This window comes from Dreissena polymorpha, chromosome 3 (assembly GCF_020536995.1).
Source record: "Dreissena polymorpha isolate Duluth1 chromosome 3, UMN_Dpol_1.0, whole genome shotgun sequence".
In the NCBI taxonomy this organism is placed as follows: Eukaryota; Metazoa; Mollusca; class Bivalvia; order Myida; family Dreissenidae; genus Dreissena; species Dreissena polymorpha.
Genome location: NC_068357.1, coordinates 737624 through 755007, shown reverse-complemented (window position 1 = coordinate 755007; position 17384 = coordinate 737624).

Here is a 17384-nt window from a genome sequence, read left to right as displayed (position 1 = left end):
GAACAACACTACAGAGATATTTATCAGCACGACTTTCGAGTGTTGTCTTCAATCATTTGCTGCTAGATTAAAAAACGTATCCAGACAACAAGGTTTATTATTCTACGTGTGTTTTTAGAAAAACAGTGTGTAATATATATATATATATATATATGTAATATATATTTTAATTTCTACACATTCATGGTAGTTCTTCAGTTTCTTACAAAACCGCTGTATACATAACAATTGTACTTATGTCAGCAATAATACACCACTTGTTAAAAAATGTCATTTTATCTTGCGTTATTTGTTGAAATTGTTTTAACAGATAATAGTATTTGCATAGTCATAAACCATTTGAAATAAATATATTAAAAGCATTTGTCATTTCGTATCTAACCTTAACATAAACTTATTTACTGTAATATACCTCACAAATTCGTTGTTACATTCCGTCATGAAATCCCGTTGTCAACTCACAGCCTGGTTAACTGAACACTTCCAAGTCAATCACCGCGAACGTTATTTATAGCTGCATCACCATCTACTACAGAATCATATTTAATGACCAGTCGGAATGCTTCGATGCGTATTCCGAATGCCGATATTCCTCAGAATCTGTTCCCTATAAAATGCGCGGACTTGTACGAACGTTATTCATTTATTCGCAGAGTACTTCTCACTTTGATTTGCAATTTACAGTTGTATCAGATATTTGCAAATTATGCCAATTTATTGCGTCCAATATGCTTATCTCTGTAGAATTGATCGGAAATCCCGTACATCTCTCCGCAAATGAATCAATGTGTGGTCATACTTGCCAATAATTACCACATTACCATTATTACAAAATCAATGAAAAACACAAACGCCCAACTCTGAATGAAGTCGTAAAGACGCATTCGAGCCTTAAAGCAATTGAGCACACCCCAGTGTTACGACTACAATTGTTTAGTACTGTATGGTTATATAACAACGATTAAGAGATCCCTACATTCCCGCGCGACTGATAACAGCAAATAAACGATGTTAAAATTGAATTTGCGAAACACGTTATTCTTGACTAAGAGGATTACGCCACCCTAAAGTTATAATCAACGTAAATAGTTATTAATTGCATCGGTTCTGTTCTGCTTTGGGAAATGTAATTAGCTTTGTTCCATTTAGAGGCCATAACGTGATAATTACAGCTACAATAACAGTGTCTATGTTTGTGTGCGCAATGTTCTAAACCTGAATTGTTCTGATCTTTAATACTTTTTCATTCGTTTTACAGCTTTGAAACGCATGGCGTAAGCATGCATTTTTACGTGAGTTTTTGTCAAACATCTATCTGGTAGTCTCGCCTAATAATATTACATTTTACATGGTTTAGCAAAATATACCCCTGCATACTGCAACATACTACCAATTTATGTTAGTTCGTTTTTTGTGATGCAATCATGGTGTATAATAGAAAATATATATACATGTTTTTGTGGCTGCCCACACGCGAATTTTCACAAGTATTTATCATGTAGATATATCTAAAGAAATTCGGCTAAAGTAATCCAAAGGTTTTGTGTTTAATTAAAGCGTATTGCTATTAATGCTGTTATTATTTTCAGAATGTAATGCATTTCAGTCTGACATTTTTAAAATGCAGTGTTCGAAAAAGTACTGAACTGAACACAACTCAACTCTAATTATAATAAACTCATGAGGACAATAACATACTAGGCATAATCTACCTTTACCATACATGCATGTGCCTTAAGTAACATTTGCATATAACATTCTTATTTCTTAATTAAAGGTCAATTGCAAATAGTTTGGCTACGAGGATATTATTTTTAATTAACACATGCATTTTAAATAATGATTTATTACAAAAATCCGCTTCGTTTGTGCTTAATTAAATGTGCGTCGCGTATGTAAAAGCTATATGAACTATTTATATTAAAGTGCCTATCGACACAAAAAAGAAAATCGTACTTTATATTCTTCGTATCTCAAAAGGCATATCCGCCCAGCTAAACATATTCATGGATTCAATACAACCATGCTTTAAAAATCTGTTTTATGAATTAACATAATATGATGCTCTCATATAGATATTGCATTAATAGTCTAGTGATATAAAACATTAAACAAGTTTAATTCCATTGTCGATTTGGTTAGTGGCGAGCGTGAGGCGTAGAAAAGTCTACTTGTATGTATGAATTAAAGGCTTATGTTGTACGAAATCAAAGTTTTGATATTGAAACTTACCTCTTAATTCAGTCCGACCAATGTTTTTTTCAACAACCTTTGTAAAAGTCTGCTTAAATCAAAAATTTGAATGCTGAAATGCAACAAATAAGTGTTCTTTGACGACAAATATGTCAACAACTTTATATGCCATGTACACATGTGTGTGAAACATACCGATGCCATTGTACTATTTTAAGCAGCGGCAATCCGACGAATGTCCGATCAATTTGTTGTGGCCTTTTCATATATAATACAAATACTGAACATGCCAATGCACTTAGGTGTTGGTCTTAATGGTGTAAATGGCAATAAAACATAAATGTATTTGACTATGAACTGTTTGTGGCATACAAAACAGTGTTAAATGAATTGGTCACAGTATTCGTAGAAAACAATTAAAAAACGCTCATGCTTAGAAGTCGAAACAAGCTAACTTGGTCCTTTTTAATAGAGCTTTATTTATATGGATGATGGTAAATATACACCGTTAAATATCGACAAATTTGCAAACTTCTATTGTTGCGTCAACGGAAATATTACTCACCAACACGACGCTTCAGAGTATCATTTATCCATCAAAGATTTCGGCGATTGGTAGACATTACCCAATGTTTGAATATATCTTTACCTAAACATGTTTTCCAAAATGATATATTTACGAAAAGAAGTAAATATATAGATTGTGAAAAAAATGCCTGTATGATATTTATATAAGAACGTGATAAGCAATGGTCATTGCAAGTATCAATGTAATTTTATTATTAACGATCTCGTTCAAACCTTTATGTTGAAGATAATTTCATTTTCGTTCGGATTTACACCGAATTATTTTACGGCAGTTCACGGATGAAATAATGGAAGGCTATATATATCACATGTGCCAAAGATTGCCAATAGTTCATTGATATTATGACTTCGAAGGATACACATTATAACAATTGTCCTTCATTCATCATAATATTAGTAATGCACAATACGTAAGGTTTCAGAGTTGTGAAAGCAATTGTGAATAATTGAATGCACTTGTGAATAATTGAATGCGTTAGTGTGACACGAGGGTTTAAACATGTTAAACAGTTGCCTTTCCGAGAATGACTGACATGTTTCCATTGATTTAGACTACAATGTAACGTAACATCAAAGACGGCGAGATTCCGGAATTAAAAGTTGTTTTCCCGGACTAAGTTTGTTTTTACTTTAAAGTGGTTTTAGTAATTGTTCGATTCAATTAGCGGAACTTTTGCATCCTGGGTTCATTGCATGTTAAAAAATTAATACAAACACTCGTCACTTAATCCGAAATCGGTTACATAAAACACCGTCCATATTACGTTGAAGGTTCTGTTTCTCAGACTTAGTGTTTTAAAAATTGGAAAAAACATAAAGTGTAACTTTATTACAGTTTATATTTGTTCGAGGAAAAAAGATAAGGCGATTTTTTTTATATAAATACCGATAGGATTTTATATAAAATTAAAGTAAGCCATTGAGCATAAATACTGAAACTTGATGTATTAAACATTGAAGCGCCCTTAAAAAGGCTCTTAAATAATTGGTCTGTTTTAATAAAAAGTTCAATCTATGACGAGTTTGTGTATTTTGAACATGTTCTGTCCCTATCGCGCCTGAGAATGGACTATGAGTGGACCCGGGGTGAGTGCATGTATTTTGAACTTGTTGTGTCCCTATCGCGCCTGAGAATGGCCTATGAGTGGACCCGGGGTAAGTGCGTGAATTTGAACTTGTTATGTCCCTATCGCGCCTGGATATGGCCTATGAGTGGACCGGAGTGTGTCCCAGCACTCTTCTTAATTACCTAACTCGACTCAAGAAAGTTGATTTTTTTAATTGTAGCTGTAGTTTGATTGAGTTTTAACTGAAATATTTCGAATTGTGATTTGGTATTGTGTTTCCGGAGGGGGGGTGGTGGAGGAAACCCCCACCTGTCAGGTATGGTTACCTCCAACCAAATTCACAAGCTAATGAGAACCCGTGTTACTTAAGTGATAAGTGTGTGTTCCAACCATAACACTAACCTGACAGCCAATCCATGCCGATTACTGTCTAAAGGACGAATTAAAAAAGTGTTGTGCCTTAGCTTCTCCCCACCACCACCAACACCTTGACGACAATCACATTTGTTTTGTTTATCAACATAAGACCATGTTTTTCAACAGATCAGAATCATTTTCGAAATCATCCAAGATATCTTTCGAACAAATGTTGTGACTACGTTTCATGAAGATTGGACAATACATGTAACTTTTGGAGTGCTTAGAAGGTTTTACCAGAGCCATATAAGGAAAACTGCCCCGTCCCCTTGCGGCCATGTTTTCCAACAAATCATAACAATTTTCGAAATTGTAAAAGATATCATTGGGGCATTTATGCTAACCAAGATGCATGAAGATAAGACAATCAATGTTGCCATAGTAGGGTTAACGAGGTAAATTTTGAAGACGGACGAAGTACGACAACAACAAAAGGCGATCCGAAAAGCTCACTATGAGCACTGTGTGCTCAGAATAGCTAAAATCTAGATTTCTTTACCAACAAGGAATATCCGATTGATATTCTTATATTTTAAAATGTCCGGAAAATACAAATGTCCCGATAATACTCGCCGAACTGACTGCACTCGTTCATAATAATCACGCTTTCGTTTTGGCGTTTTCTCATTTATTTTGTAAAATAACGAATGACCACTCTGTAAGCTGTATTGTCTTTGTTCACATCCGCCTTTACCATTAAAGTCTGAGAATGGGCCCAGTGCGTCTTCTAAATGCAAACTCAAAATCCTTTTTGGAACGTCAACGAAACCTTTTTTATACATAATCGCTTTCTAAATAATCGCTTCTATGTGTTTTAAATTAATAATTATTTAATATGGTAATTCAGTAAAACCTTTTTTAAGAGAAGGTAGCCTTGTGTTGTTTTACCGTCATTTTGTTTATCAAAAAGTTTAAATTGTGTAACCTAACAACTGTTTTAATAAAGCTTGCATATGCCTGTTAAAAACTAAAAGTCAAGTATAAGAGAAAGCGAACGTCTATTCCTTATATATGGAGCTGTTTTTCAGTTCTTACATTATTTTTTAACTAATATTTGTATATATACATGCATACACACAGAGAAAATACCAAAGAAAAAGGCGTGCGCTCAGATGAAGTTTGTACATATTACTGCATTCTGTTAATGTCCATGCGTGTATGCCAGAGCTCGCTGAAACGGTTAATTAATCGTATTTGCATTCATAAATTGGACAAAGGATGCTTTCAGAAAACATATTTAGAGTCCGCGTGACGCACTTTTTTCATTATGGGGTATGATGAAATACGACATTGCGTTGTGAAGCTTTGCATTCAACCTAGATTGAAATGGTAAACACATTGAATAATGCATAGGAAAGATACTTCATCTAAGTAACACACGGTTATCTTTGCTTTGGCGATTGCGCACTCTATTTGATAAATGCTTTGATGTACCTTTTACAAAGGTGAGACAAATTAGATCTCTGCAAGCTGTGGTATTATGATACACATACGTCTGTTCTATAGGGTTTGACAATGGGCATTGAATGCGATGTGATATTTTATTTCTATCAGAGACTTGGTTACATAACAACAGCTGCATCAACTCTGATATTGATGGATTTATTTGTGATCATTTATATAGCAATAAGAGTGTGAACACAAGTAGAGGACGTTATAGCGGAGGTATTTCTGTATATTTTAAACATCACTTAAAAAACAAAATTACAGTAATAGAAACAAATCAAGCAGGTATTATTTGGATAAAATGTTGTAAATCCCTCTTCAACATAGGCATTGATGTTTACATAGGCCATATCTACATTCCTCAAAAAAATGCAAGCCTTAATACAAATAATATAGATTTTTTCGAAACACTAGAATGTAACATTGAGCGATATAAAAATCTGGGCAAAGTTTTTATCACAGGAGATTTAAATAGTAGATGTTCAAATGTATGCGACGTTCTAGATTTTGACATGTACATTGACGATGAAGAGTTGTCAAATCGTGTTTACATCCCACCACGTGCTAGCAAAGACCACGTGATTGATACAAATGGTAAACGCTTGAGTGAGCTCTGCCAATCGACTTCGTTCATTATTGGTAACGGGCGATTACACGATGACCTAAATGTAGGAGAGTTCACTTTTCACTCACATAGGGGTAGCAGCCTGGTGGATTATCTACTTTTAGAACCAAAAGATATTTTTCTTGTAAGTAACTTTAAAATACTTCAACCAAATGAGCTATCTGACCATTCGGGCATACTCTTTAGTCTCGCGTCAAGACACGCTGCCGACGAGGAAGGCAGCAAATCCGAAGCCTCATATGATTACAACATAAAATGGGACGACTTAAAAATAGACCCGTTTAAGAATGTCTTATCGCAATACAAAGCGCAATTGTGTTCACTCGAACAGTCCATTTTAAACGAGCGCGACATTGACAAGGGAAGCAAACGACTTTATAAATATTTTAAAACAGAGTGCAATAGAGGTGTTTGAAAAAAACGAAATAAATAATAAAAAAATAATAAAATTCACTACAATAAAAAACCATGGTTTAACAAGGAATGTTATACTTCCAGAGCGGAATTTAATAAACATAAGAATACATTTCTAAAGGACCTATCCAATGAACATAACCGAATATTATTTATCAAATCGAAAAATAAATATATACGCACTAAACGCCGATTTAAGCAAAAGTTCATGCATACAGAAAAAAATAATCTCACAAATCTTAGTAAACATAAGCCACGAGAATTCTGGAAAACAATTAAAATACAGTATTTAAAGAAAGACAACAACCCAACCAATTTAAACACAACGGCACTCTACGAACACTTTAAACAATTATACTCTGACAATTGGAGTAATACCGAAAATAGCACGCGCGAAAATAATCCCTCAAGGTCAGATCCAGACTAAGATAAGGTCATTTCGCTAGAAGAGGTTACAATTGCAATCCACGAACAAAAAAATAACAAAAGCAGCGGTATCGACAAGACATGCGCAGAAATATGTAAAAATACTATAACGGAATTATCATCATTTATATTAGCACTTTTTAAAAGAATTTATCAAAATGGTGAATATCCAAAGTCCTGGGGTGAAGGAATTATTATACCTATATTCAAGGGAGGGGATATAGAGGATGCAAAAAACTATAGGGGTATCACCCTTATTAATATTCTGGCAAAGATTTATTCAACAGTACTTCTAAATCGATTGACAAACTGGTCAACTAAACATAAAAACTTGATACAAAACCAATTCGGCTTTCAGAAAGGAAAGTCTACAGTAGACTGCATATTCATATTGCAATCTGTTATACAAAAAACACTTAGCCAACGGAAAAAGCTATATTGTGCCTTCGTAGATTCGAAAATTGTTTCGATAAATAAGACCGAACCCTTATATTCCAAAAACTTATTAATGAAAACATGAGCAAAAAGTTCGTAAACGCCATACGGAGCATGTATAACTCTGTCAAAGCATGTGTCCGGGATGAAAGAACATATACATCACTATTTGAGTCGAATATTGGGGCAAAACAAGGCGACCAAAGCTCAACGTTATTATTTTTATTTTTCATAAATGATATTGTTTCAAGTTTTAATGATAATATGAATGACCTTTTTACTCTTGAGAATACTAAATTATTCATACTTCTTTTCGCTGATGACGCGGTCATATTCGCTCACTCGCCTAACGCACTACAATCGCTACTTAAAGATTTAAAAATTACTGCAGCGAGTGAAAATTAACAGTTAATACAAAAAAGACCAAAATAATGATTTTTGAAAAAGGTAGACATACACGATATAATTTTTCATTAAATAACACAATATTATATATTGTCAATTCATTTAAATATCTGGGGGTGAATCTTTACAAAAACGGAGACTGGAACCGTACGCAAAAACATATCGCTCAACATTCACAATTCGCATTACACAATTTGTTTACAGTATTTAATTAACTTGAATTAAACATAGACGAAAAATGTAGACTGTTTGACAGTCTAGTTGGGTCCAATTTAAATTACGCGGCCGAAATATGGGGCTTTCATGAAGGAAAAAGATATCGAACGCATACATTGTAAATTCTTACGTCAGATACTAAAAGTCAGAAAATCCACAAATCTAGACGGACTTTACGGGGAATTATGTAGACACCCAATGTATGTAAAACGACAATTGACATTAGTTAAATACTGGTTAAAAATCATTGATCCGAACAACAACCTACTGACAAAATCTATTTGTAATTTGCTTAAGAGCGATGCTGAAAGTAATAATACATATGCCGGTAGGAACTGGGCTTATCAGATTAAAGAACTTCTCGAACACATAGGATTAGCTTCTATATGGATGCAACAAAATACGCATATCCCAAACTAGTACGACCTTAAAATTATAACAAATCGAATTTTGGATATATATAAACAGACTTGGTTCACAAATATAAATAACTCAAATAGACTGGCTGCATACCGATATTTCAAATATGACTTTGAAACGGAAAAATATTTAAAATGCATTAATAACAATAAATTAAGAATATCACTTACACAATTCAGAATCTCTGCACATAATCTAGCGATAGAAAAAAATCGTCATGAAAACATACCAAAAGAAAATAGGAAGTGTATTTACTGTAATATGAATGCTATAGAAAGCGAATTCCACTTTTTATTAGAATGCCCCCTATATAACGGAATTAGACAACAATACCTAAAATCGTGTTTTCGTCATTGGCCAACATTGAACAAATTCGAAATTCTAATGTCATCAAAATCAACAAAGGTATTAAATAACCTATCAAAATATGTTTAGTTTGCCCTAAAACTAAGGTCAAATGTAACGTAATATAAAATATATGCCTTCAATTTAGTATGTTTATTAGAACAGATGTAGTAATAAGTTAACCGTATTAACTATGATTATTGTTTCGATTTGCCTAATGTATATATATTTGGATAAAGCAATTATCATTGTATTATTATTGATTCTATTCTTTGAATTATTTTGACATGTCTTTTTTTCCTCTTTTGTTTTACCTAACTATTCGTATTCATCGTTTTGTGTTGTACTTCTCAAATACATGTACCATGTCTTTGCTTTCTCACAAACACATACCGTGTATAGGCTATAAATTTGCAATATGCTGTTTTATGCCTAATAAATGTTATGTTATGTTATGTTATGTTAAATAAACGATACACATCTGATTTGGTACGTCGACGTATATTCCCTTTGAATACATTATCGCTTCATAATAATGTAAATGAGAAATTATTCTAAGTAGGCAATCATGAAGGTTTGTTTAGAGAAGCATAAACATTTTCGAAGATAACTATGTAAACAAGGTTTGAAGAGATTCGTAATAGTAAGAATATTAACGAATGCTCGTTCGCAATATAGCTTTAGCGAAAATGCCTGTCAATGTAGTCATGTCATGCATAAATACATTACACATATGTGAACGTATATTGTATTTTTTTTACATAAGTTGATCTAGATCTTTTATAAGACTGGAAGTCATCATCAGCGCTTTGCGAACAGAATTATAGCCTTCCAAACTAAAACAATTGGAGAAATTCAGGTCAATTCAACCATTTCTAGATTCTGACTTCACAGAAGCCCGACCAATCGTAGACGGCCTTAAATTGCTGAACGATTGTTGAAGTGTAGAGTTAGTCATATTTGGCACTTGAAGATGGAGAATGTATTTGTTGGCGACTTCAAAGCGAGTTGTCCGACCTTTCTTTTTAGAAAGTATCACTCTTCTGTGGCGAGGAATTGACGTAATAGTCTATATAATCTTGGGCAATGCACACGTATATATAGTGATCCAGATATTTTGTGTTTCACTTCTCTTTAGATGAGAGCTTTCGGGGAAATACATACTGTCCTTATTTTTCAAAACGTTACCGATGTAACGTATACAGAAAGACATGTAAGAAAGAGTTTTCGAAGATTTTTGCGATTGGACATCCATTTTAACGTGTTAAGTTTACCCGCATATATAAAAGTGTACGAAATAATTAAATGTCCGATATTCTTTCCCTAACGATTTAGAGTTCAAGGTGAAATTTGGTCCAAAAAACAGCTTGTCTTATGAAAAATAGTAAACATATTCATTTGTAATGAATTGGCATAATTTTTGCAAGTAAGTATACTTTCACAAGAATGTACTTTAGCATACTATTGTCCATAGAAATCATATGAAGAATCACCGATGACTTATATAACTTTAAAACCCTCAACATTTTAACAATTTAGACGACATAACAAGCATTTAACGATATTTTCCGCATTAACTTACCATTCAGGAAAAGTTCAATGCTACAAACTAATATAATGGCCATGATTTTGCATCCTCGTTCTTTCAATTTTCTCATGAGATCTTGGTGTTCACAACACCAAATTTAGGGACCATTGGCTAGTGCAAACCTACCACTTCCCATCACATATCATGTAGATCAATATAGCGGCGCCCTGTGAGTGAAAAGAGGGCTTAACACATGAGCGCACATTGTTTGCCAAGATTAGCCCGTGCACTTCGTACAGGCTAACCCGGAACGATACTTTCCGCGGTTATGCTTTGTCGTTTAAAGCAAGTCCCTTCTAAGCTAAAAATAAGTTTGGCGGAAAGTTTCGCCCATGATAAGCCCCTGTGGAATGCACAACGATATCAAAGGTACCTACATTACCCCTAGATAGATTACAGAAAATAAACGATTTTAATATTTAATTTGAGAAGAACGTGATTCTTGTGTATGAGAATTACGTCAGCAAATGTATTATCAACGTCCATACTTATTAATTTTATCGGCTCTGTTCTGCTTTTGGAAATGTAATTAGCGAATTTCCATTAAGTGGCCATAACCCGATAATTACAGATACCATCACAGTGACTAACCTTTTGTTATTTTGCTAAAACCGGCTTTTCGTGATCTATAATACTTTGTATTCATTGTTTACCGCATAGAAAACACATGGCTGACGCATTACAAGTTTTGTGCGTTTGTTTGAACTATAACTACCTGCTGGGCAAGCCTAATTATGTTAACCACAACAAAGACAAAATCTCCAGAAGACAACTACAGACCATGTTTAGTTGTGTTTTTTGTTATTGACTCATGAACTTTCTATCGTAATGTGAATGTAAATTGTATGTGTTGGCCACTGACGGGTTTAACAGTAAAATGTATTTATCCTATTCTTTCATCTAAATTCTTCCAATGATCCAAATGTTTTAATGTCAGCTAATTTCATTACATTTCTTTGTTTGTTGAATGACAGTTATACATCCAACCATTGTGTAATTAACAAGTACTTTTTCATTTGAAATTGAATCTGAAATTTCAGTTTGAACCGACTTGATTTTAATTGACCGTTCCAATGTGGTTACACCAGATTGATTCATGGCTGTTAAGTTGTTGCCTTACAGTGGTGTGAAATACGGTTTAGAAATTGGTTGTGAAATTCTGAATATAATTATGCCATATACGAAGACAGACAATTATTTGTATTGCCAACGCCCCGTTTCACATATATTTATGAATATGCCAAATTTAGGATAAGTTAACACATAGTTTGTTCATCAAAGTGGTTTCAAATGAACCTGTATAAGTATTGCTCCATTAAAATACCCTATATGATATCAACCTCGCGAAACCATTTTCAAATACTATGTGAAAACCCGTTTATTGACAAGTGACGTATACTTATATATTCAATATATTTGAAATTTCAACAAGAATTGAGTGTGTGGACATCGTGAAGAAGAAAAAAAAACTTCCTGATTAACATAACGACAATCCCAGAACTAAATAACTCCCGGATAATCGCCCCTTACTCATATGAATTTTAGAACTACTTTTTATATTTATGTTCGCATACACATAGGTAAATATCAATGAAAAGGGCGTGCGGTCAGATGAAGTTTGCACACATTACTGTTATCTGTTAATAACCATGCATTTATGTCAGTGCTCGCAAAAAAGATTAATTAATCGTTGTTGTATGCATACAGTAGGCAATGGATTCTTTCAGAAGACCTATAATATCCATGTTTTCATGGGTCATGTCGACATCCAGTGATCAGATAGTATTCAAACATTTTTAAACAACGCCCTGTTCACTAAAAGCATATCGACTCGACTTCATATACTATAGAAGCTGTCACCGGGACGCAGAAAATAATACAACAAGCACTCCCTCTTTCATGTCAACATTACGTACAAAGCTTTGCAGGAAGCTTCAATGATTAAACTTAACGCATCATTTTGGGTTTATCTCTTGCGGACGGAAGGTAGATCGAGCGGAATGGCGAATCGCTGTACACCACCCGGCATCAGTATAATGCAATAACTACATTCCATCGTTGTTCTAGTATTTAAGTGATAGAAGTCAAATAATAATAAGATGCGGCCATTTTTGATAAATTGTATATATTTTTAATTCAACCGCTAACAAATTAGATGCAGTGCGTTTCATTATTTCTAGGTCTGCAATTGAATACGATTTGGATAGTGTCAGATTTTTGTAAGCGTTTAAAACAAATACTGGTCATAAAAATAAATTCATGATCAGAAATATAACTATTCTGGATTGGATTCAGCCACTATACACTTATAACACAACAAAGGAGGGAACGCACACACGAAGCTTATTTATTGTACGAGACTAGTGATAACTGCTGAATTATGAAACGTCCAAACAATGGATATATGTATAGTGTACACTAAATTTTAAAAAGTAAAGGAATAAAATAGACGCCCTGTCTAAAAAGTGGATCCAACGGGATGCCATATGTGTTATATGGTTATTGAAATTAACTTCCATTACATAAAAAACATATCTAGAAAGTTTGGTGAAGATTATGTGAATAGTGAATACATTTAGAGAGTTTGAAATGCATTTTTTGTAAACAAAGAGCAGCTATCCATGGTACCATTTGGCTGGTAATAAAACAAGGCCTCCATTTTATGTTGGCCTCCATATCATGCCAAGTCATGAAACATTTCCAAAAGGTTTGGTAAATAATGGATGATACCTGTCAGAGTTAGAGTTAATAAAGATTGCCTTCATTTTATGTCAGCAAACATTTCCAGAAAGTTAGAGTTATAAAACATGTCCACAATTCTATGTCTACAAACATATTCAGAATTTTTGTTGAATATTTTATAAAACATGAACATTAAAGAGAGCAAAACAATGAATGTGCCAAACTGTCTATCCGCCGAGGGTGTCAATAATATGTTCTTTCAGGAAGCATTTCCCAGTAAGAGTTTTCCGTATTGTTTGTTGTCGTTTTTAGTGTTTTAACGTTCAAGTGCATTCAAGTAGGATAACCATGAACCTAACGTCAAGTAGGATAGCCATAAACCTAACGTCAAGTAGGATAGCCATAAACCTAACGTCAAGTAGGATAGCCATAAACCTAACGTCAAGTAGGATAGCCATAAACCTAACGTCAAGTAAGATAGCCATAAACCTAACGTCAAGTAAGATAGCCATAAACCTAACGTCAAGTAAGATAGCCATAAACCTAACGTCAAGTAAGATAGCCATAAACCTAACGTCAAGTAAGATAGCCATAAACCTAACGTCAAGTAAGATAGCCATAGACCTAACGTCAAGTAAGATAGCCATAAACCTAACGTCAAGTAGGATAGCCATAAACCTAACGTCAAGTAGGATAGCCATAAACCTAACGTCAAGTAGGATAGCCATAAACCTAACGTCAAGTAGGATAGCCATAAACCTAACGTCAAGTAGGATAGCCATAAACCTAACGTCAAGTAGGATAGCAATAAACCTAACGTCAAGTAGGATAGCCATAAACCTAACGTCAAGTAGGATAGCCATAAACCTAACGTCAAGTAGGATAGCCATTAACCTAACGTCAAGTAGGATAGCCATAAACCTAACGTCAAAAAACATTAACTATGAGTACCTTGAATTTGGTCAGATGAAGAATACTTGCATTGGACAGATCAATCTGGTACGGGTTGGATTCGTTCTGCGCGGAGACGGGACCGTGATTCGGGGTCATTGAGTCACAGGCATAATCAGGTGGTATACTGGAGTAAGCTGTGACCCTTGCCACCAAAGTCTATAACGCTATTGTAAAAAACGCCATGCTCTGAAATAAATAATGTGTGCATATACATTAGGAAATCATCTAAAAACAGATCACACATTCTAACACTTTATTTGAAAGGCGTTAAACGTTTGTTTTAAAATGGCACATATTGAATAGAATAAATGATTTCTTAAAAATTGTACTTATTCGCGTTTTAAACTCTGCTTTTTTAAACCTCGAGATATTCTGATTACTTTATTATGTCATTATTTAGTCGCTGTTGTGACTTTCGATGTCGTTCTCATGATTTAGTTACTTCGTATCCAAACATTGCTTAAGCCGTTCCCAGGACTTGAGTATCTAGTATAAACGACTCGTTACGTCGAATTATTAATCAAATGAACACAAGTCTACGCCTTGGTATCGAACTACGTGAAGCAACCACATATCACATCTGTTGAACCGTAATATTATATCCCCTTATATGATATTTTACTTATTAAACAGCAGGATATCGGTTCATTATAGTGTAAAATTTATTCGATTCAATACTTTGTCTATTGTTCACGTTTAACGCACTATACTGTGATTTGAATGAAGACATCCGGATATAAAAGATTCAGGTCCGGCCATGCTATACAACTCGTGCAATTAGTCAGAATCGTCATTCAAAATCGTGATGTTTATTATACACATCACTGATCTTGCAATCCCCGTTTTAAGATGATCTCATGCAAACTGTGTGCGCTGTTTGTGCAATCATATATCACGTTCGTGCCTACGGAAACGTTTATGAACGGAAGCGTATATGGTACACCCCATTTATATGGTCATGCCGGATTAGTTTACTTACTTACTGTGAAATAACATGGTATGACGTCATAGTTTTGTAGGTTTTTCCCTCTTAATTTTACTCGCCATTACGACATTAAATTAAAGTTTCGACGTAAACGTTTCCGGCTTTTCCTAAAAAAAATATTTGGTCGACATGATCTAAGTCGACAAAATCAACATACTTGTTGGCGTCATGCTCTTGTGAAAATGACTAGCCATCATAGATTTAGTCGACACAATGAGTTATTTTTTACGCCATGACACCGTTTGCATATCATGCCGTCATATAATATGGTGCATCCCAATAATATGGTCACGCCGGATAAGTTTATATCGACTTACTGTGAAAGAACACATTATGTCGTCATAGTTGTGTAGGTTTTTTTCCTCTTAATTTTACTCGCCATAACGACATTAAGTTAAAGTCTCGACGTAAATATTTCCGGCTTTTCCCGAAAAAAATGTTTGATCTACATGATCGAAGTCGACAAATCAAATAATTTTTGGCGTTCCACTTTTGTGAAAATGACTTGCCATCATAGTTTTAGTCAGCACGATCATTTATTTGTTACGCCATGACACCTTTTTCATATCACGCCGTCATAGAATGTTGCAATCATCACAGCATCAGGGTGTACCATATACGTTTCGATAAATTACGGAAGCGTATACGGTGCACCCCAGCAATATGGTCATGCCGGATTAGTTTATATCGACTAACTGTGAAATAACATGGTATGTCGTCATAGTTTTGTAGGTTTTTTATGGAAGCGTATATTGTACACCTCAATAATTTTGTCATGCAAGATTAGTTTATATCGACTGACTGTGAAATAACACGGTATGTCGTCATATTTTTGTACGTTTTCCCTCTTAATTTTACTCGCCATAACGACAACAATAGTTGGCCGACATAATCTAGGTAATCTCACCAATATAATGTTGACGATATATATCTCGTCATATATTTATCGCAATATCAATATTTTATATCCATGTCTACATGAATCATGTCGACATCCAGTGATCCGCACAGATATTATTCAAACATTTTTAAACAACGCCCTTATCCACTTAGATTATATCGACTCGTCTTCATATAATGTAAAAGCTGTCATCAAGACACAGAAAATAATACAACAAGCAATCCCCCCTTCAGTTATATTGACATGTCAACATTACGTTACTTTCAAGTCATCAAGATATATGTCAGCATACATTAAACAACACAGAAATAGTTACATATACAGATCGGCTAAAGGATAAAATATCGTCAGAGATTTAGGTTGTTATGCCAACATGCGGGTTCTTTAAGTCTTGCAATCTTATCCTAAGTCGACAAATCAACATAATTTTTGGCGTCATGCTCTTGTGAAAATGACTTGCCATTATAGGTTTATTCGACACGATGAGTTATTTTTTACGCCATGACACCTTTTTCATATCATGCCGTCATAGAATGTTGACATCATCACAGCATCAGGGTGTACCATATGCGCTTCCAAAGTTTTTCTATCAACAAATGTGCCTTCTTGATCTACCAGCGTTTATAAGTTTGAATTGCATTTTAATTTAAATAGAATTGATGGTGGAAGGTACGACATTGCCATATAACAACTAGTACAACTCGAAGGTGTAATAACATTTGAAAGTGTCGATGATCACAATATAACACAACAGAAAGATAATGACAACGTGAACAATCTTCAAATAAGAGGATGAAAACACTAAATGGGTCAACCTAATAAAATGTCAACCCGTATGCCATTTTATGATTGAACATTTACTAAATGCGCTTTCATCTAGAGAGTGTTTGTTTTAATTATAAGGAAACTATTATAATACGATATTCTCTTATGTTGAAAATTGCACCGTAGATCAAACGAATTAAATAGTTCAACTGGAGGCCAAGCTTAATTCATTACACTCGATGCAAGAACGGTGTATCAATAATACAATATAGCAATAAAATTCCAGAATGTTCATCAGGAGACAAACATTTTTTTTTCTCTACAACTTTTATAACACAATACCAAATAAAATTACTTAACATGAGACCACCGCTTTTTTACGGTCAATTCAATGCATCGTGGGGTAAAACTGGTTTGAGGGCTGATGAAACCTCATACTTATCCCAGTATAATTCACGAACGATTTGCGATGCAGACAGAAAGTGAAAACATTAATTCCAAAACATGAGGCG